The sequence below is a fragment of the Sminthopsis crassicaudata genome, chromosome 3, assembly GCF_048593235.1.
Source record: "Sminthopsis crassicaudata isolate SCR6 chromosome 3, ASM4859323v1, whole genome shotgun sequence".
In the NCBI taxonomy this organism is placed as follows: Eukaryota; Metazoa; Chordata; class Mammalia; order Dasyuromorphia; family Dasyuridae; genus Sminthopsis; species Sminthopsis crassicaudata.
This window is the reverse complement of record NC_133619.1, coordinates 183,635,527-183,659,792: the sequence shown is the minus strand read 5'-3', so window position 1 is coordinate 183,659,792 and position 24,266 is coordinate 183,635,527. Positions and strand designations below refer to the sequence as shown.

General features: G+C 32.9%; 1 long non-coding RNA gene across 9 annotated transcripts in view; it reads left to right on the top strand.

Annotated features, from left to right (window-relative positions):
* Window positions 1-24,266, top strand: part of LOC141560912 (uncharacterized) — a 506,908-nt gene that overhangs the window by 151,297 nt on the left and 331,345 nt on the right. For all 9 annotated transcript variants that reach the window (XR_012487892.1, XR_012487895.1, XR_012487888.1 and 6 more), the window contains exon 2: window positions 7,870-8,043. This is a non-coding gene — a long non-coding RNA (uncharacterized LOC141560912). The remainder of the gene's footprint in view (window positions 1-7,869; window positions 8,044-24,266) is intronic.

Sequence of the window (24,266 nt, the reverse complement as noted above, 5' to 3'; positions counted from 1 at the left end):
TATTTTATAGATGAGGAAATCAAGGCAAATAGGATTAAGTGACTTGCTCAGGATAATTCAGCTAGTAAATATCTGAGATTAGAGTTAAAATATGAAAGATGTCTACCTGACTCCTTGTCCTGCCTTCCATTAACTGTGATATCTAATTCTGCCCCCCCAATCAGAAATAACGTGTGGGCATATCATCAACATTCACTTGGCAGTTGAGAGGGCAGTTAAAGTAGTTTCATTCTTCAATTCACTTAATGTAGCAAGTAATTCACTAGACATTGGTAATACAAGTATAAAAATGAAATAATACCTGCCTTCAGGATCTTTACATTCTAATCTGTTGACCAAATATGATACAACCATTGAGAACTATATTGAAATTCATTACATTGCCAAAATATAAGCTTATGTAATTAATTTCATACTTCAAATACATTGTACTCCATTTGAGCATTTTTATTTGCTTAATCTCCTGACTCTGAATATTTCTGTTGGCTTTCTTTCACATCTGTTTCATTCTCAGTCTTCATCTTAACCTTTTGGTTTCCCTGGCCTCCTTCAAGTTTCAGCTTAAGTGCTCTGTTGTGCAAGAAATTCTTTCTAGTCTTTAAGCTTAGTTCATTCCCTCTGAGTCTAGTGCCATTTTATCCAGCATTTATCTTTTTATATGTAGATGCTTTATGTTGTTTTTTTCATCAGACTGTAAGATTTTTGAGAATAATGACTTTTTTTTCCCTTTAATTGTATCTTTATCATAGCACAATGCCTTTCTCATAGTAGGAACCTAATAAATGCTTGTTGATTACTAAAACAAATTTTATTTTTGATGTTCTCAATATGAATCACCTTTAATTAGTATCCTATGAAATAGTCATTGTCATATTCTGAATTGAACAGCGCAATGGATTATATATTTTCCTAGGGAATTCAAACTCTCTTGTCAGCAGAATAACAAAACAGATTATTATGGTAAAGTAGGAGGACACTTTCATAGTAATGAGGGCAACACTTTGGTGATTAGTATCAAGGCCATTTGATTCCACTGAACCAGTAGATTCCATTTTTGACCATTTTATGATAATAAAGGTCAGATTTTTCCAAAGAAATAAGATAAGATTATTAAAGAAGGATAAATTCAGGGAACAAAGGGTAGAGTTCCTCCTTGTATGAGTAGTGGAAGGTTCTTAGCTTTTGAAAGATGGATAGAAAAACAAGACAATGTGGGGGCAGCTAGGTGGCATAGTGGATAGAGCACCAGCCTTGAATTCAGGAGGACCTGAGTTCAAATCTGGTCTCAGACACTTACCACTTCCTAACTGTGTGACCCTGGGCAAGTCACTTAACCCCAGCTTTGGGGGTGGGGGGAAACATGACAATGTGAAAGTGATATTAAAAATATGAAGACAACAACAATTCATTCTACTTTGAAGGAAGATAATAGTAGAAAATGGAATGAAAGCACAGTAAGCAAGAGAGACATTAAATCTCTGCTTGAAGGGATTCACAGTTTTATTCACTACGATCAATTAAATCATCTGAGGAATATGATACATATTTATGTTTTATATATCTATACATCATATCAGGATATTTCTTAAGCTGTGTGTACAATGTCAGGACATATTGAGAGATTAAATGCCTATGACTGAGGTCAGAATATGCTGATATTGGTTGGCTATCGTATTTTTTTTCCTCCTGTGATTGAAGCATATAATATCATCATATAGACCAGAGGCTTTGTAACATACTAGTGGTTGTTGCTGTGAAATATTATTTACAGATAATTTATTCCTATTCCTAAATGACTATTTTGTCCAGTAAAAACACATTATTCTATAGGATATATCATGGAATTTTTTGAGAAATATAGAGTCCTAGTCTTCAAAGGCTTATATTCAAAGAAAAAATTATATAATATGTTGGTGCATTCACCTAATAGACATTATTTTAATTCAGGAAAAAAAATGATTTGCCAACTCTTCTGTATATGTTCTTTTGCCTTCTTATTTTTTTTTTGAGAGAAGAGGGAAGAAAGTGTTATAAAAAATGGAAAGAACATGAATTCTGTTTTATCAAACATGCATAGTAATAAGAGTTCACATTGTTCTAGTACTTTAAGACTTGCAAAGTACCTTTCTTCATAACAGCTTTATGCATAAAAGAGTAGAGCTATCTCTATTTTATTGATAAGAAACTGGAAATTCAAAGGGATCTGCCCGAAGTTAACTAAGTGTTAGCTCCAATGATGGATACTATGATTTGTAGTAAGCCATGCTGCCCCAATGGGGCTGTTAGCTACACTAAAATCTTGTAGTCTACTTTTTATGATACCAGCCTATTTAAATCTCCAGAGAACCTCTCTTCCTTATTAATAGACAATTGGGGTTTCAACATTTCTACCCATTCTATGAAGAATCTTTGTAATAGAAAATAAATAATGAATTTCAATTATACAGAAATTTCAATTTCTCTGAAATGGAGAGAAGGAAAAATAAATGAAAGAGATAATATATCATTCATATATTAAGCATATATTATTACCAGTTACTGGTATAAGTGGGGGATAGTCATACAAAAGAATAAATAAGCAACCCAAGGTAAGTAGATGGCACAGTGCAATGATCATTGGCCTTAGAGTCATGAGGACCTGAGATCAAAATTGACCTCAGATACCTTACACTAACTATCTGTGTGACTATCTGTGTGATCCTGAGCAAGTCACTTAACTCCAATTGCCTCATAGAGAAATACATTAATAAATAAGTAAACATATAAATTAATAAGTGAGCAGCCCTATTTTAAAGGAGCATGTATTCTATCAAAGAAGAAAACATATACATATATATATATGTATATGCACTTATATATTACATATGTGTGAATATTCACATATATACATATATATTACAAGGGAATTAGGGAAGGAAGGCAATAGAATTTGGAGGGATCAGCTAGGTAAAAGTAGAGAGTAAAGATAGTTTCTCTTCCATCTTCACATTCCTGAAAACATGAAGCATAGTTTAAGCAAATACTGAATTCTACACATAGTAAGCACTTAAATATGTGTTGCTTCAATGATTGAATGAATTAAGATAGTATTAGTTATGAGGAATGCAGATATTGGTGTTTATTTACTACCATGATAGTGCTACCTGTTCACACTTTTTCTCTTCCTTCTTCTAAAACAAAAATAATAAGCTTTAAAATAAAATTAGCTGTTATTGCATTCACTGACAGAAGGCACTCATCACTAATAAACAAAATGTTATAATGAAAGGAAAACATTTTGGTAGATAATCTAACAATTATATACCTTGTAAAAATGATGACTAAATTATTTTCAGATTTGAAAACTCCTCCCCCATTCCACCCCACTAATAATAGTATTCTCTTGACCAAAAAAATACCCTAACACTTTGATGGATTACATTGATGAGGTTACTTCCTCCAACAATGGAGATAAAAATTTCTCTATGTCTTTTCATTTCTCAGGAATACTCTGTATATTCCTTCATATGCACTCCGTAGAAGCTCTATCTATTATATTCAAGGTCTTCCTCTGTTTTTTTTTTTTTTTTAATGTCAAAACCACTATCATAATGTTTGGGTTATCCATTTATTATTTCATTCTTATTTACATGACTGATTCTTGTAAGACATTAATTTATCATGTCTTCACAATGAACCTTTGCAAGCATTAGTATTCCTTGATAAAGGATTTATACCAATCACAGGTCTTTCCATAATACTTTGGGAAAAACTTAATTTTTAGTAATTATTTATAGTTTGCAGAGATTCATGATCAGTGGAAGAATATTGGTGCTGAAAAGGGGGTGGCAACTTTTTCTCACAACAAACTGCTTATGGCTACCCAGTTTCCCAAATACAACAAAAGTTAAAACAACAATAACATCAAACATACAGAGAGACAGAAAAATATACAGACAGAGACTGCTGCCACAAAGCAAAAAGAATGAAGTTGTTATTGATTGCTATATTCCATTGAAGTTATTCAGGCAATCTTTTAGAAAAATTAAGGATCTGGGAGAGTTTACTTTCCTAGCAAATCATTCACAAAATCCAATTCTTTTGGAGTTTTTACTTTCCTTGGATTAGATTTTCAATGATGTTAAATTGTTTATCTTTTTAAATCTCAATGAAACATTTAGCACCAGCATCCATGAGATTAAATCTTTCTTTTTTTCCCATTACTACTAATTTGATATGATAGTTTTATCCTTACCTTTTTTCTTCATCTCTTATCTTGTTACTTTATATTTCAGTAATAAGTATAAAAGAAGTTGGTTTTCATTTGCTCTATAGGGACTGGTTCATCATGTGGTTCATTTTCAGTCATGACCTTATTTGGGGATTTTCTTGGCAATGTTACTGGAAGGGTTTTTGATGTCTTTCTCTAGCTTCTTTTACAGATAAGGAAATTGAGGCTAACAAGAACAATTCTCTTGCCCCTCAGTCATACAACTAGTAAATGTGTGAGGCCAGAATAGAATGTCTCTAAATTGTACCAATTTCTTATTTCAAATTTATTTTTATGAAACAAGATTAATTAACTTTAATAACATACTGGTGTAACAACTTAAAATTAATTGAAAAGCTTTACAATTTTTATCTATTTTTCCTTCTCAAAATAACCTCGAGATGAAATATTACAGATTTTTCAGATTTGTAGATAAGGAACTTGAGATTTATTGAGTTTAAGTGATTTGTGCATATTCACAATGGCTATTAAGCATTTGAATCAGAATTTGAACCCCTGTCTTTCTGACTTACTATTTGTTTTTTTTTTTTTTTTCTATCTTCATAATGTTTCTTTATGGTATCAAACAATTAATCAAAATCACTATTTCTAAGTGAAGATTTTTAGAATTAAATAGAATGTTTATATACTACAATGCAGTTGTCATTAACTTCGTTGCCTGTTCAAAAAAGTACAAAGTGAACTTAAAGGGAAGCTAACACCTATATAGAACAATAATTTTATATATTTCAGGCCAAGACAAAATGTGAATTGTGAAAAAATATTTCCTTAGCATAACTTTTGCTTGAGCTGTCTGGATCATTTAAGTTTTTAAAATTTACATGTATGAGCAAAGTTTGAGGTGATTGAAAAGTTTCTTGTCATACAGACCAATTTTCAGAAAAAAAAATAAAACCAAGTGAAAAGTCCAAATAGAATCGCAACACAAATTTACAATTCCGATTTTCTTTCACATGGATATTGCCTGTTCTCTCCTCATAGATCATTATAGATCCTATTTTTATTTTCTACTTTATCTAAATATTAGGTTGAGGAAGAAAAAGTGAATTATATAGTCCATTTTCTTTCACCTTAATTTGCTATCGCTAGAACCATTTATAAGTTTTACTAGTAGCCTGATAGGATTCCAAATAAGGACTAATAATTCATTAGCTCATGATGTTTTTCCAATTCTTCCACCCCTAGGTGGTATAGTTTGTGCAATGAATAAATTAAGCATTTTTCTCTTTGCTTTGGCATAAATCATTACTGTTCTAGGACCAATGGTTTAGGTACTATTTGTAAGATTATTTTGAGATAATATTTGTAGACAATGAAGAGAAAAAATCTTGTCTCATTTTGATATTACACTAATAATAACTTTTGGGATATATGTTTTCATTAGAATACAGCAAACTATTTATTCTATATTTGTTGAGGCCATAGACTAGCCCATCTATAAGAAGTAACAGAATCTCTGTCAAATCTAATTATTTTGTTGAACTGTATCTTCATTTGGAGATTTTTGCCTATAGTTGCAATTATATATTTTGCTTTGAACATAACCTCCAATTTATTTTTTTTTCTGGAGCAGGGATATTATAATGATTTCAAATAATTACACAAATTTTTACAAGAACCATTTCTTCAGAAAGAAAAGTATGTGCATGTATGAAATGTAGGTTATTTTATGACAAGCCATTTCATGTATTCCCAAGGAGACTGGCTATTAATGAAGAATATGTTACAATATTGAATCACTAAGTAAATATTATAAAATAAAGAAATTAAAACACTGGTCAAAGATGTGTATTTATGAATTATATTTTATAATAACATCACATTCTAATAAATTACAATAAATGCCATTTTCCTCTTAAACAAAGATTTTAATAAAACGAAGATCATAGTCTTATCGATACTTCTTTTTATGCCCCAGGCATTATATGACATTTTAAAATCAGTACAGTGAATGCTAGCAAGGCATTGATTGGATGTAACACTAGCAACATATTTTGCATAAATGACCTGGAATTCACTTTCCCTTTAGCTTTTTGAAATACAAATCTTTATTAGATAGTATGGAAGGGAATATCCCATAGAATAACATTTGCCCAATAATAAGGGATGGCAAACATAATCAAAACTGACTCCAGTTTTTTTACATTAAGTTGAAAATGCATTCTTCCTAAATATCAGGAGAATGTTCAAAGACAGCAATGTTCACCTGTCTCCTTACTTGAGTAATAATGTTGGTTTTTAGTTTTCTCATTTTATAGCTTCTGCACTGAAATTTTTAGAAGATATTGTTATTATCAGTTCACAGTAATGAGAGACATTGTTATTACAGAATATTAGGAAATGAAAACTAGCACAGTACTTAAATGAAAAGAGTTGGCTTGGTACCTCATGGTTTATTCTAAAGAAAGAATATGAGATTTAAATCAGAGAAATACATGGTGAATAAGTGTGTCCAATAATATTTCATGGTATGCTTCTCCTCATTTTGAAATGAAGCTCATTATTTAATTGATATTAGAAGCTTTTCTTTTTGAGACATAGAATTAAAACATACCTTAGAGTTCATCTAGATTAATCCACAATTTTACATTTATTTTTAATGAACTAACATTTATATTTATCTTTTTTATCCTTAATATATAAGAAAAGAAAGAGAAGCAACAAAAACGCTTATAACACAAATAGGTATAGAAGAAAATTCCAGTTAATTTGTATTGACTAATGCATGACTCATTCTGCTCATCTACTTTACAAATGAGGTATAACCTAAGGTGATCACTAAGTGGAAGGACTAGATTTTCGATCCACCTCTTACAATGTCAAAATTCAGGTTCTTCCTATCATGTCACACTACAATAAATAAATGTGTTCTTAGCTTGATTACTATAAATTAATTATTTGTTTATAGATTACTTTTCTGCATGTGTCTCTTGACATACAATTGTTAGTATTTTTTCCTCTGTTCTTTACAGTAATATTGTCAGATAATGATAGTGCCTCTACACTACATTTGATCTTTTGGGCTAGAAGATCACTAAGTAAATAAAATGCATTCTTTTATATGCATTTAATAAACTGTAAATAAAATGACAATTTTTATGACTCAATTTCATTGCTCATTTATATGAATTATTAGGCATTTTTATTCCTTAAAATATTTCCAAAATTTGGCTTTCGGAAAAAGCTGAGGATTTAAAGTCCTTTACTGATAGTTCTTCTACACAGGAAGTAATCTGGAAGCCTCCCTTGGGTCATATGGAAACATGCTGTGTGTAATCCAATGAGAGAAGAACATACTGAAATAAGGAAGAAAATCACACTGGTTGGAACAAGAATGGCAGCTTGTCTGAAGTTTGAGGCATTCAAATCAGTGTTCTGGTATTTAGAGTTGTAATCTAAATGGAGTTCTCAATTCTGCAGTGTTTAGAGAAAAGTTATCCCTTGACAAGAATGTTTTTCTTTCAGAGGAAAGGTACTCATACACAGCTAATAAATATTTATATGATTGTAACAACTAATACAACATACCATAATATTCAGACAACCTTGCAAACAAGTACAAATACTTTACCATTATGTTGTTTGTTTTTTTTCCATAGAATACATTTATTTGAAATAAACCATAAAACCAACTAGATTTCTGTTTCTGAAATCCTCAAGCCAATGGACATTAAGTGGGAGGAAAGGGAGTGGAAAAACATAAGGGTGAAACCAAGAGAAAAAACTTCCAAGTTACAAGATATTTGATAGAAACCATCCTGGGAAGCTTCAAGGTAGGATATGTTGAACTGGCAGACTTGAGGTTAATTATATCGCTTTTAACCCTTGACACTCAAGTTAAGCTTCATGGCTTGTGGGATGAGGAAGGTCAGAGAAACAAATGTTGGACTTTTTGGATTCTCTTTTTAAATCTTCTTTCCTTTAGTGTGAGTTGATTTTCTATGCCAGAGGTCAGAAACTTGATGGTGAAACTAATACTGTACATCAAATGAATATTTATTAACAACATATTTGTCTAATTCAAAATATACCATGACTATTGGCATTGGCAAAAATAATTTCCCCTGTTGCTTCACAGTTTAATACATCCCACTTGAAAGTAATCTTACCTCTACTATATTTCTTCCAATTTACTAGCAAATACCATTTTGGTGAGCTAATGAGAGGATCTGGACAGGAAGTTGCTCAATATTAGATTTTTGTCATGGATATCATTCTCCATAAAAATGCTACCAAACCAAGACTCTTTGATAGAGATGAAGGAGCTATTTGTATTCTGTATATGTCAAACAAAAGGCAGACCAGATGTGGCATAAAATACATTTAAGTCCTATCACAGCAGCACTTGTTACATTATGCATATGTATCTCTGTGCTTGAGGGGATTTTCTCACACAATCTTAATATGGTGTGTTCAGTGAGCTCTAGAAATAAAAAAATAAAATAAAGTGAACTCTATTTAAAAGGTCTTGGATCCTCATCTTCTATGAGTCATTGATTGTTGACCTATGTAAAGGCATTTGTATCGACCAGGAAACTTCCTAAAAGAATCATAGATTTCAAGATATGAAAGGAACATTTCAGATCACCTAGACTAAACAAGACCCATAAAGAATTCCTAGTGGAATTCTTTAAACACTCTGTTTAAAGAGTGATAAGGAGAGGGGACTCTTCATCTCTTTAGAGAGCCCATTGTCCTTTTGTACACTTCTAAATGCTGGCAATTGTTCTTGACATAAAGAAGAAATACCAGGACTTCCAGCCAAGATGGCGGTGTGGAGGCAGACAGCTGCTGGAGCTCCACGTTTTCTCTCAGTACTTACTTCATGACAAGCTTCTGAATTAATGCTTGACTGGTAAAGAAACCCACAAATAATCACCAACAGAAGACATCCTTGAAATTCACCAGAGAAGGTCTGTGTTTGCTTGGGGGAGGGGACAAACAGACTGGGCACAGACTGAGGGCAGGCAGCAAGATCAAGGCAGGCAGCTCACACAGCTCAGACTGGAGGGGGGAGGGGAGAGATCTCTTCCCTTTCTGCAAAAAGACTTTTACCCCAGTATGGATGTTCCATCTTGGCAGCAAGCCAGGAGCAGCACAGAGGGTGTAAACCCTGAAGGTGAAGAATAAAACCTCAGAAAGCTAGCATCCCTCAGGACCCAGCCACCCCCAGCCCCACTCGGAGTTACTCAGCATGTTCTTGGAGCCTCAGAGTGAAGACACTGCAAGCAGTCATCACTGGTCTTCTAATGCCTCGCTGCTATCTCCCACAGTCTGTAGAGGAAGCCCAGTAACACCATCCAGCCCCATCCTCCCCCCTAACAGAGACCAATTCTTTCTCTTGTCAATTTGTTTTCTCTGATTTCCACTCTGACAAAATGACAGCTTCTGTATGGAAAGAGAGCAGACTTCAAACCCTGAGGAGACTAAAAGCAGATTGTCTCCAGTGGAATCCCCTAAGGGGGATATGATCTGTTCCTCAATACATAAGACTCTCATACAGGAAATCAAAAGGCTCTCACAAGAGAGCTAGAAAAGAAATGGGAAAAGGAAAGGGAAGCTTGGCAAGAGAGTCTGGAGAAGTCATCCCAGGAATTTAAAGACAGAGTGGATAAAGAAAACAAATCATTGAGAAATAAAATTAGTGAGTTGCAAAAAGAAAACAGTTCTCTAAAAAATAAAATGGATTAAATAGAAAAAAATTCCATAGAAGAAAAAAACTCACTTAAAAACTCAATTGGACAATTACAAAAAGATATAAAAAAAGTGAATGAAGAAAATAAATCATTGAAAATTAGACTCGAACAAGTAGAAATGAATGACTCAAGGAGAAACCAAGAAGTAGTCAAGCAAAACCAGAAAAACGAAACAATTGAAAAGAATGTCAAGTACCTTATTGGAAAGACAACAGAACTGGAAAACAGATCCAGGAGAGACAATTTGAGAATAATCAGACTCCCTGAAAAATGTGAGGGAAAAAAAAGCTTGGACACTATTTTTGAGGAAATTATCAAAGAGAACTGCCCAGACGTTTTGGAAGCAGAGAAATAGACATTGAAAAAAATTCATCGATCACCTACTGAAAGGGACCCTAAAATCAAAACGCCAAGAAATATAGTGGCCAAGTTCAAGAACCATCAGACAAAGGAAAAAGATATTAGAAGCTGCTAGAAAAAAGCAATTCAGATATGGAGGAGCCACAATAAGGATAACTCAGGATCTATCAGCGTCTACATTAAAGGAGCTAAGGGCCAGCAATATGATATTCCAAAAGACTAAGGAACTTGGTATGCAGCCAAGAATAACTTACCCAGCAAAAATTATCATCGTTTTCCAGGGAAGAAGATTGACATTTAACAAAATCAATGAATTCCATCTATTCTTGATGAAAAAAACAGATCTACACAAAATGTTTGATCTTCAAATAAAGAACTCAAGAGATTTCTAAAAAGATAAAAGAGAAATCTTGAGAACTATATTTCTGCCATAAAGATATGTAAAGAACACATGTATAATTTGTCCTAGAAACTAGAGGTGGAAAGGAAATTATATCATAAAAAAGGGTAAAGTGGTGGTACTACATCTCATGAAGAGGCAAAGGTAACCTATTACATCTGAGAGAAAGAAAGGAAGGGAATGAACATAGTGTGTATCAATAGACATATTCGATTTATGGTGAAACTTCTTCCACTTCATTGAAAAGTGAGAGGGAACGAGTAAGCTAAGGGGAAGGAAATACAGAAATTGTTCGAAAAAGGAGTAAAATAGGAAGAGGAATTTAAGGTGAGGGAGGGATACTAAAAAGAGAGGGCTGTGAAAAGCAAGTGGTATTCAAAAGTTTAATACTGGGTAGGAGGGTAAGAGGGAAGGAAAGGAGAAAAACATAAGCCGGGGTTAACAGGATGGCAAGCAATATAGAATTATTCATTTTAACCATAAATGTGAATGGGGCAAACTGCCTCATAAAGAGGAAGCAGTTAGCAGACTGGATTAAAAGTCAGAATTCCACTATATGTTGTTTACAGGAAACACACCTGAAACAGGGTGATACATTCAAACTAAAAGTAAAAGGGTGGAGCAGAATCTATTATGCTTCAGGCAAAACCAAAAAAGCAGGAGTAGCTATCCTCATCTCAGATCAAGCAAAAACAAAAATTGATCTAATTAAAAGAGATAAGGAAGGGCATTATATCCTGCTAAAGGGCAGCATCAATAATGAAGCAGTATCAATATTAAACATATATGCACCAAGTGGTGCAGCATCTAAATTCTTAAAAGAGAAATTAAGAGAGCTGCAAGAGGAAATAGATAGCAAAACTATAATAGTGGGAGATCTCAACCTTGCACTCTCAGAATTAGATAAATCAAACCACAAAATAAATAAGAAAGAAGTCAAAGAGGTAAATAGAATACTAGAAAACTTTGATATGATAGATCATTGGCGAAAGCTAAATGGAGACAGAAAGGAATACACTTTCTTCTCAGCAGTTCATGGAACCTGATGGGCAAATTTGAAACTAGTATGAAGCAAGTAGTAATTAGCCCATACTTAATACCATATACAAAGATAAGGTCAAAATGGGTTCATGATTTAAACATAAAGAGTGATATTATAAGCAAATTAGAATACAGGGTAGTTTACCTTTCAGATCTGTAGAGAAGGAAAGAATTTGTGTCCAAAGAAGAACTGGAACTCATAACTGAAAACCAAGTAGATAATTTTGATTATATTAAGTTAAAAGGTTTTTATACAAACAAAATGCAGACAAGTTCATAAAGGAAGCAATAGATTTGGAAAACATTTTTATATTTAAGGGTTTTGATTAAGGCCTCACTTTTTATTTAATAGTTTTTATTTACCAGATATATGCATGGGTAACTTTACAATATTGACAATTGCCAAACCTTTTGTTCTAATTTTTCCTCTCCTCCCCACCCAGATGGCAGGTTGACCTATACATGTTAAATATATTAAAGTATAAATTAAATACAATATATGTATGCATGTCCAGACAGTTATTTTGCTGTACAAAAAGAATCAGACTTTGAAATAGTGTGCAATTAGCCTGTTAAGGAAATCCAAAATGAAGGTAGACAAAAATAGAAGGATTATGAATTCTATGTAGTGGTTCATAGTCATATCCCAGAGTTCCTTCGCTGAGTATAGCTAATTCAGTTCATTACTGCTCTATTGGAACTGATTTGGTTCATCTCATTGCTGAAAATGGCCACATCCCTCAGAATTAATCATCATATAGTATTGTAGTTGAAGTATACAACGATCCCCTGGTCCTGCTCATTTCACTCAGCATCAGTTAATGTAAATCTCTCCAGGCCTTTCTGAAATCATCCTGCTGGTCATTTCTTACAGAACAATAATATTCCATAATATTCATATTCCACAATGTTTTTAGCCATTCCCCAATTGATGGGCATCCACTTAGTTTCCAGTTTCTGGCAAGGCCTCCTTATAAAAACATATAGAGAATTGAATTAAATTTTAAGAATTGAAACCATTCTCCAAATGATAAATAATTAAAGGACATGAACAATTTTCAGATGAAGAAATTAAAACCATTTCTATTCATATGAAAAGGTGCTCTAAATCACTATTAATACTCTGATCAATAAATTGCAATTTAAAATGCAAATTAAGACAACTCAGATACCACTACACACCTTTCAAATTGGCTAAGATGATAGGAAAAGATAATGATGAATGTTGAAGGTGATGTGGGAAAACTGGGAAACTAATAAATTTTTGATGGAATTGTGAATGAATTCTACCATTCTGGAGAGCAATTTGTAACTATGCTCAACCATCTATCAAAAGTGTGCATACCCTTTGATCCAGCAGTGTTTTAACTGGCCTTCTATCCCAACAAAATTTTAAAGGAGTGAAAGGAACCCATATGTGCAAAAATATTTGTGGCAACCCTTTACATAGTGGTAAGAAGGTAGAAACTGAGTGGATGACCATCAGTTAGAGAATGTCTGAATAAGTTATGGTATATGAATGTTATGGATTATTATTGTTCCTTAATAATGATCAGGAGGATGATTTTAGAGAAGCCTAGAGAGACTTACATGAACTGATGGTAAGTGAAATGAGAACAAGGAGACCATAGTACATGGCAACATCAATATTATATAACATTCAATTCTGATGAATGTGACTCTTTCTAACAATGAGAATGATCTTGTGATGAAGAGAGCCATCTACACCCAGAGAGAGGACTGTGGGAACTGAATGTGGATCACAACATAACATTCTCACTCTTTTTGTTGTTGTCTTGCATTTTGCTTTTTTTATTCATTTACTTTCCTTTTTGATCTGATTTTTCTTGTGCAGCAAGAGAATTGTACATATATATATGTATATATATATATATACATACATATATATATAATATACACACCCACACACACATATATGTCTATAAATATTGAATTTGACATATATTTTAACATGTATAACATATTCAATTGCTTGACATTCTTAGGGATAAGATGAGTGGAAGGAAGGGAAAATCTGAAACGCAAGGCTATGCAAGAGTCAATGTTGAAAAATTATCCTTGCATATGTCTTGAAAATAAAAAAAGCTTAAAAGAAGGTAATGCATGTCAGCACCTACTCTGTATTTTTAAAGAGTTGTCTGATGACCCTGAGGACTTAAGAGATTGCCCAAATTCCAAGTGGGCATATGTATGCCTTAAAGTTGATATTTCTTATTATAAAGCTAGTTTTCTAGATATCTAGAAAGCCACATCTTAGTCTCTGTAGGCAAATTAAGATTAGTGAAAATATGAATAACAAGTAAAAATTTAATTTATATTAAAAGAGGAAAATAAAGCTCAAGAAAAGGTGCAGATCTTCACTTGGCATAAATGGGATGATAATAACTAAAAAGCAAAAAAGAAGAAAGATATGTTTTACTATTCAAAAAAGAAGGAGCTTTGCACTGCAAATAGTGTAATGAAAATGGAGGAGAATAAAAGTGCTTTTCCCCAACTTGCATTCCTGCATTCCAAAATGGGGGACCCTTTCTGCTAAGGCTTTAGTCAGATAAAGCTTAAGAAGTTTCTCAACTATTAACAACCTGACAGGGTTGAGTCAGGGGTGAGAAATAGGAGGAGGACAGACTATAGGTTTTGAGATGATTTAGAAGGCTATTGTAAAAATGTAGGTGAAAGTTCATGTAGAACTTGATTAGAGTGGATGAGGCTGAGATCAAATGAAGAGGACACAACAGTCTATGGACATAGAAACAGCATAATGTTGGTGTATGGACTCTATGAAACGATGAAGAGGAGAAGAAAATATGCTAATGAATTTTCAAACCTGAGGACAGGTTAGATGATAGAATCATTTAGAAATAATAAAGTAAGTCTAGACCCCAAGCAGCTTGGGAGTGGAGTGTATAGAGGGGTATTGAATTTGGTTTAATACAAAGTAAGCACACCTGTTTTTGTTGTAGTACTAATTGTGTAAATAATTAGATATCCTAGGGAGGCAATGTAGAAAGAGAAGAAAAGAGCCAAAAAGAGGTCTCTGAGGAATGCCAGCATCTTTAAGCCAAAATGATGATAATGTGTGCTGCTTAACATATAGGTATTGAGAGAAACCAGAAATGAACCCAAAAACAAATAGGAAAAAAACACATTTCTGTGTACCTTGTATTTGAAATTAGAAACCTAAAAGGCAAAGTCTGCATATACTTTATATGTTTTATATAGGACATGACATATTTTAGGTTACTATTCATGCCATTAGTTAATCAAAATTAAATAATTTGCTCAACAAAATCATCAACTCAGAATATTTAAAATCCATTTTAAACCAAAAGAGCAATGAACCTAAAATAGCAATGGATACATGAAATTTCCAGGGCTTATAATGTCATTTGGGAAGAAGAGAGGAGGAATTGAGCCAAGATTAATTTATAGATATAAATATATAAATTTATAATTTATAGCAACATAAAGCAGTATAGATTTGCTTTATGTTAATTGATGAACAAATAAAGAAAGTTTGAGGGTTTTTTTTTGAAAGTTTGAATTTGAAATTTTGAGAAATTTTTACCTTTATTCTGTATGTATCACCCTGTTCAGGTGTGTTTCCTGTAAACAATATATTGTAGGATTCTGGCTTTTAATCCTGTCTGCTAACTGCTTCCTATTTATGGGGGAGTTTACCCCATTCACATTTATGGTTAAAATAACTAATTCTATATTGCTTTCCATCCTGTTAACCCCTGCTTATGCTTTTCTCTTTTCCTTCCCTCTTACCCCACTCCTCAGTATTAACTTTTGGGCCCCACTTGCTTTTCACAGCCCTCCCTTTTTAGTATCCCTCCCCCACTTTAAAGTTCCTCCCCCTATTTTACCTATTTTTCAAACAATTTCTATATTCCCTTCCCCTTAGCTTACCCCTTCCTTTTTCACTTTTCCCCTCCCACTTTTCAATGAAGTGGAAGGAGTTTCACCATAAATCAAATATGTCTATTGATACACACTATGTTCATCCCCCTCCATTCTTTCTCTAAGATATAATAGGTTACCTTTGTCTCTTCGTGAGATATAGTAGCACTACTTTACCCTTTTTTATGATATAATTTCCTTTCCACCTCTAGTTTCTAGAACAAATTATACATGTGTTCTTCATATATCTTTATGGCAGAAATATAATTCTCAAGATTTCTTTTTACCTTTTTGGAAATTTCTTGAGTTCTGTATTTGGAGATCAAACTTTTGTTTAGATCTGTTTTTTTTTTTTCATCAAGAATAGATGGAATTAATTTATTTTGTTAAATGTCCATCTTCTTCCCTGGAAAAAGATGCTCATTTTTTCTCGGTAAGTTATTCTTGGCTGCATACCAAGTCCCTTAGTCTTTTGGAATATCATATTGCAGGCCCTTCTATCCTTTAATGTGGATGCTGATAGATCCTGGGTAATCCTAATTGTGGCTCCTCCATATTGGAATTGACTTTTTCTAGCAGCTTGCAATATTATTTTTCCTTCATCTGATGGTTCTTGAACTTGGCCATTATATTTCTTGGCATTTTGATTTTAGGGTCCCTTTCAGTAGGTGATTGATGAATTTTTTTCAATGTCTATTTTACCCTCTGTTTCTAAAACTTCTGGGCAATTCTCTTTGATAATTTCCTGTAAAATAGTGGCCACGCTCTTTTTTTTTCCTCATATTTTTCTGGGAATCCAATTATTCTCAGATTGTGTCTCCTGGATCTATTTTCCAGGTCTGTTGTCTTCCCAAGAAAGTACTTGACATTCTTTTTCATTGTTTCATTTTTCTGGTTTTTGCTTGACTGATTCTTGGTATCTCCCTTTGGTCATAAATCTGAAACCCCCTTAACTTCTCCTTTAAGAATTTTGATTCTACAATACTTAGTGCTTATATATTTAATGTTGATATTACTGCATTGTTTAGGCTACCTTTTTAGCAAGATGTAACTTCATACTTATCTTTTTTTAATTAGGTCTTTTTTGTTGTTGTTGTTTGTTTGTTTGTTTTAAGCCAGTTGCTACTGTTTTGTTGTTGTTGACCTGATAATTCTGTAATTTGGCTATAATATTCATTGGAGGCTTTATTTTGGGATCTCTTTCCTGATGGGTTGTTTATCTCAATGTCAATTTTGTCCTCTGTTTCCAGAACATCAGGGCAATTTTCCTCCACAATTTCTTGTAAAATACTCTCCAGATCCTCCTTTTGATTATGGTTTTCAGGTAGTCCAACGATTTTGTTATTGTCATTTCTAGACCTATTTGACAGGTCAGTTCCACCCCCCCACACCAAATGAGATCAGCCAAGAAGTTAAAATCTATGCTCAGGAGGAAAAAAAAAGCTTCTAAAGCTAAAGCATGGCTTCATCAAGATGATGCAGCAAACAGAAAAGAAAAAGGAGCTTGATACTTGTAGTATATAGTAATCTCCTTTTCAGAAAGAATGAAGCTCATCATTATGCTAGACATGTACTGGACATAATTTATATATCCAAACCCCCATTTCTACTTCTACGTCTGAAAGATAAGGGGTCAAACATATGATCATTATACTTTTCAGAAGATTAAAATTAAAAAAAAATTTGATTGAAAAAGCTGGAAAAATTAATTCTTATCTTGAGGTTTACTACAGTATTTGAACTACACTAGAGAGCTAGCTATATAGTGAAGAAGATTTAGAATTAAGATATGCCTGTCTGTGTGATCCTCAGCAAACTCTTTGTCATAGAGTGATGTCTACTCATCATTGGTGGAAGGGTTCTCCTCACTGGAAGTTGCAGACCCAAATGAAATTGCAAGCCCAGTGAAATAATAGATACATGGATAGATATTAAGGACCAACAGCTGTTTCACAGTATTGGACAAAGTTACTGAGCATGTTGTTGACAGAAAATTAATTGTGTTTCCATAGAACAAAAAACAGGGAATTGTTAAGAATCATGCCTAAGTGTGAAGGGGCAGGTCAGTTTTCTAAAAGTTCCCTCAGCTCTGAATCATGACAACCCTGAAAGAATTGCAAATCAGCCTTTACTGACACAGATGTTGCTTGTGGATTGGGAATGAAATAAATTTGAGGCAAGAAGGAAGAGGAGAAAGGTCAGAGAATACAACTGCCTCTCAGTCTCCTTGTAACATTATTATCCTCTCACATGAAGGGATCCATTTTGCTGGTCTGAGTTGAATCCACAATGTAATATTCTTCTTTAAAATGTAATGTTCTCTGGGAGCAGGTTTCTTGGGGGGCTTCTGGAGGCAGCCTTTGCTTCACTTTCAGTTCAGAGTAATAATCACCCTGAATGAAGCCAGGAGTTAAAGTCAAAATCCTTTATTTTTCCTTCAAGTCTTGTCTCCTTCCTTGGGGCTCGGCTAGTTTTCTGGAGGCCTTTTGTAGTCTTTGTTCTGAGAGCTTAAGCTGCCTTCTCTGACTTGTGAATCTCCTTGACTCAATCCTGGTTGAGGCTCCTAGCTTATATAATGCTCTCTTAAAGGTGTGAATCTTATAGAACTCTAATAAGTACAAAGTACATTAGTGAACTATAGAACTGTTAAGCTCCATGGTAAATTAGATAATTATTGTCTTTACCAATTCTAGTGATTTAGCACTTTGTAAGAATCCTAACACCCCAGCAGCCACTGGCAGGTGGCTCCCATAACATCCAGCAGCCACTAGCAAGTTGCTCCCATAATAGATAGATTGTCCAGTTTCCTTTGTACATTTAAAAACATTATTCTGAGAAAGAACCCATAATCTTTCTACCCAAAGAGTTAATGACAAAAATAAGTTATATATACTTATTATTTAAGGACATTGACTTTTCAATATCAGTGACAAACTGATCATTTATCCTCATATAAAAGCAAGTCTCCACTTGATTATTTGTGTAACCTTACAATGTAAAGCTTTCAATGAAAAAAGAGAGTTAAACTCTATAAGTAACCATAATAAAAAGGAAAGTGACATCAAAGTACAAAAGAAAATGCTAAGCAAAGTATTACAAGAAATTTAAGGAAAAAGTTTTCATTTTTAAGTATCAGAGACAGATGTTTCAACACACACACACACACACACACACACACACACACACACACACACTTGTGTGCAGTGCACATCTCTCTAACACATCTAAATCCATATAATCAAAGAAGGGTCAAATACTTCAATGGAGATAATTACAATAATTGATCAACACAAGGACATAATACAATTTTAATATGTTAAAAATGTTCTTCACACAGAAACATTTATCAGGCAAAAATGTCCTGTTTATTAAATCTTTGAAACAATTCATCAATCAATGTTGTAAATTTAGTGTTAAGGAATATAATTTCATCATAAGTTGTAATTCTTTCATCACTTACACAGAAGTAAAAGACTTTTGGATATTAGACTTTTATTCAGTGTTATACAGAGCAATGATGATACACACAAAGCATTTTTATGATTATTAAAATCACAAGTTGTAATTCTTTAATCATACAGAAGTAAAATACTTTTTTCCTATTAGACTTATTCAGTGTTAAACAGAGCAATGATATCACACAGAAATCATTTTTTATGATTAGTAGAATCAGAAACACCTTGGCCCTACATTTGATATTCTGTCCTCCATTTCTTTACATTTATATCGACTGACTCCCATGTCTGAAATATGCACCTTCAAGTCTGCCTTAGAAAGTCCCTCTATCCTTTCAAAGTTTAGCTCAAGCACAACTTTCTATTTGAACCTTTTCTTAATCCTTCCATGTTGGTTTGCCCTCCCACACAAACTATTTTGGATTTAATCGCTAGATCTAGATCTAGATATAGAGATATATAGCGATTAAATATATATATTTTATATACTTCTAAACTATTTTGGATTTAATCGCTATAAAAAAATATATATATATATATATATATATATATATATATCTTTATATATAGTGATTAAATATCTATATATATCTATATATATTTTATATACTCCTATAAATAACTTTCTTATTTTCCTCATTAGAATAGAAGCTCCTAATAAGAAAATATTTTTTAAAAATTTCTTTGTATTTGTATCCCCAGGACATTTTATGGTGCCAAGTATGCAGTAAATACTTTGTAAATGCTTATTGATTGACTTATTCTAAGATTTTGTTCTACCTTAAGATTCATGTTTTCAGGACCAAAGTGTTTTGGCAATTGTATTGTCAAATATTAATGATTTCTCCTGACTGATTATGTTGCAGTGTTTGATACTCATTGGACTATTATGTGGTCCTGTGAATTGATTTCTGCTGATTGATAAATAAACTATCATATCCCACCCCTGTGACCTTTTAGGTCACCCTAAGGTAGGCTAGCTTGAGCTGATTTGAATTGGGTAGTTTCTCAATTAGTCAATTGTTCAGGGAAATTCTTATTACTATATAAACTAGAGTCAAGGAGCATGGGATACAGGAAGTAATTGTCTGGCTGATATAATACATAACCCTTCATTGTACCCCTCTCCTAATAAACAAACCGTAACAGCTTTATTAGTGGTAAACATATTCTTTAATTCACTTCTGACATTTAATATATATTAGTCACATATAAATATGTAGAGGTACATAACTGAGCTATCTTATAATGACTATGGTAAGTACCACGGTAAATATGAAATATCAAATAGTCTTAGCTTTTCTTTTAACACTTCTTAAAAAAAAAAAAAAGATTTAAAGAGCATGTGAAAAGAAAAAAAAAAGATAAAGAATTTTTTTTTAATTTTCTTGTAGTCCTTAAAATAAAATCATGTGATTAAAGTAAAAATCCAACAGAATATTAGGCATAAGATTTCTTTTATATATTACAGAATTATATAATAATAAATTCCCATAAATGTATAGGGTATTAAAGAATCAATCCAAATATTTTATAAATTCAATCACTGAGGTTCAATTTCAAATAGTTGGCCAATAACAAAATTTTGACTATAATCCTGTTTTTGTTTTCACTCTTGATTCAAAAATTATATTTCTACCACCTTTTTGAAAGGAAAAATGGTGAATATTGAAGCCTGCCAAAGATTATACTGTCAGTTACTAGGATCCTAAGGATCCTAATTTCTTCTTCTTTTTTTTTAATGGGAAATTTTTTTTACAACATTATCCCTTGTATACACTTTTCCAAATTTTTCCCTCCCTCCCTCTACTCCCTCACCTAGATGACAGGCAATCCCATACATAATAAATGTGTTACAGTATATCCTAGATACAATATATGTGTGTAAAACCAAATTTCTTGTTGCATGGTAGGAATTGGATTCCGAAGATATAAGTAACCTGGGTAGAAAGACAATAGTGCAAATATTTTACACTCATTTCCCAGTGTTCCTTCTCTGGGTGTAGTTGTTTTTGTCCATCATTGATCAACTGGAATTGAATTGGATCTTCTTTATGTTGAAGATATAGGATCCTAATTTCAGTGCTTCTTTTTTCTTCCTATTCTCATTTTCTGCCTTCAACTTCCAGGCCTCAAATTTAAAAAAATATACAAACCCAGCAATATTCTACATACTTTTTGGGTGAAGTATTGTATGTTGTATCCCCAAAAATAGTAAGCCTAATTATATTACTGACATCATCAACTATAATTGAAAATTTTCTCAGAAACATTAGGTATTAAACTTATGCAATAATTTACAAGTAAAATTTTCTGACATCTGCAATTCAAAACCAGTAATTTTATAGACCAGTCCATGCATAATCCTGTTTCTACTAAATCAGCATCCTTTCTCCTGATATTTTCCCCCAATGAGCCATACTAAGAGAAGAACAGCAGTTGTTCCTTACTAATTGATTATGGGAGTTCAACACTTTTTAATTCCACTGTAAAAAAATAATGTGACTAGTTTTGTAACTCATCATTGTTAAACAGATAAAATTTGCATTAACTTCTCAAAATATTTGTGAAAGTCTATATAGTATTATCTATATGTTCAGAAAATAGTTAATTATTTCATTCATGTGCAATATATCCTAAATAAATAAAATTATATCTTTACACAGTTTTCATCCAATCCATCTCATAATCATTATTAGATTAAAAAAAGTAGACTGGTTGAGGAAACTAAGAAGTGTTAGGCAATCTCCATAGAACACATTCTTTTATTAGCTCTATCATTTAGTGTTCAATCTTGAACAAATAGAAAAAATAGAAAAGAAAATTTAAGTTCAAATGCAGGCATTTCTGATATGTAGATGCAATAGTGAATAGGTTACTGGATAGCTCTAGGATTAAATGATGTCTCAGATTTTTTAGGTGTATAATCCTTAGTCACTTAATATCACTGTGCCTCAGTTTCCTCATTTTTTTTTTTCAAAAATGGGAGTTGGAGTCAGTCTCTAAGATCCCTTTTAACTCTATATCTATGAACCTGTGGATCTAACTTCTTATGATATCCAGCTTCATCAGTGATCAATTAATTTATTTCCCTATAATTCATTCTTAGATCTTAGAAACAAATACACAGTTGAAAACTATCTAAATTGCATATTTCCTTCTTTGTTGTTGTTTGTTGTGTTCAATTATCCTTGACTCTGTTACTCCATTTGGGTGCAAAGATACTGAAAGGGTTTGCCATTTACTTTCCTTTTTTTTTTTTTTTAATAATTTTTTATTATATATTTTTTATAATATTATCCCTTGTATTCCTTTTTCCAAATTATCCCCCCCTCCCTTTACTCCCTCCCCCGATGACAGGCTATCCCATATATTTTACTTGTGTTACAATATAACCTAGATACAATACATGTGTGTAAATAACATTTTCTTGTTGCACAATAAGCATTAGATTCCGAAGGTACATGTAACCTGGGTAGATAGACAGTAGTGCTAACAATTTACATTCACTTCCCAGTGTTTCTTCTCTGGGTGTAGCTACCTCTGTCCATCATTGATCAACTGGAAGTGAGTTGGATCTTCTTTATGTTGAAGATTTCCACTTCCATCAGAATACATCCTCATACAGCATTGTTGTTGAAGTGTACAGTGATCTTCTGGTTCTGCTCATTTCACTCAGCAACAGTTGATGTAAGTCTCTCCAAGCCTCTCTGTATTCCTCCTGCTGGTCATTTCTTACAGAGCAATAATATTCCATAACCTTCATATACCATAATTTACCCAACCATTCTCCAACTGATGGACATCCATTCATCTTCCAGTTTCTAGCTACAACAAAAAGAGCTGCCACAAACATTTTGGCACATATATGTCTCTTTCTGCTCTTTAGTATTTCTTTGGGATATAAGCCCAGTAGTAGCACTGCTGGGTCAAAGGGTATGCACAGTTTGATAACTTTTTGGACATAGTTCCAAATTGCTCTCCAGAATGGCTGGATTCTTTCACAACTCCACCAGCAATGTATTTGTGTCCCAGTTTTCCCACATCCTCTCCAACATTCATCATTATTTGTTCCTGTCATCTTAGCCAATCTGACAGGTGTGTAGTGGTATCTCAGAGTTGTCTTAATTTGCATTTCTCTAATCTCTAATCAGTAGTGATTTGGAACACTCTTTCATGTGAGTGGATATAGTTTCAATTTCTTCATCTGAGAATTGTCTGTTTTTATTGAGAAATGTCCTTTGACCATTTCTCAATTGGAGAATGGTTCGGTTTCCTATAAATTAGGGTCAGTTCTCTATATATTTTGGAAATGAGACCTTTGTCAGAACCTTTGCTTTTAAAAATATTTTCCCAATTTGTTACTTCCCTTCTAATATTTTTTGCATTAGTATTATTTGTACAGAAACTTTTTAGTTTGATATAATCGAAATCTTCTATTTTGTGATCAATAATGATCTCTAGTTCTCCTCTGGTCATAAATTCCTTCCTCCTCCACAGGTCTGAGAGATAGACTATCCTCTGTTCCTCTAATCTATTTATTATCTCCTTCTTTATGCCTAAATCATGGACCCATTTTGATCTTATCTTGGTATATGGTGTTAAGTGTGGATCCAGATCTAATTTCTGCCATATTAATTTCCAGTTTTCCCAACAGTTTTTTCCAAATAATGAATTTTTATCCCTAATGTTGGTATCTTTGGATTCTCAAAGATTAGATTGCTATAGATGTACCCTTTTTTGTCCTTTGTATCTAATCTGTTCCACTGATCTACCAGTCTATTTCTTAGCCAATACCAAATGGTTTTGGTGACTGCTGCTATATAATATAGTTTTAGATCAGGTACACTTAGACTACCTTCCTCTGACTTTTTTTTTTTCATTAGATCCCTTGCAATTCTCGACCTTTTATTCTTCCATATGAATTTTGTTGTTATTTTTTCTAGGTCATTGAAATAGTTTCTTGGGAGTCTGATTGGTATAGCACTAAATAAATAGATTAGTTTGGGGAGTATTGTCATCTTTATTATATTCTCTCGGCCTATCCAAGAGCACTAAATGTCTTTCCAATTATTTAAATCTGACTTTATTTTTGTGGCAAGTGTTTTGTAATTTTTCTC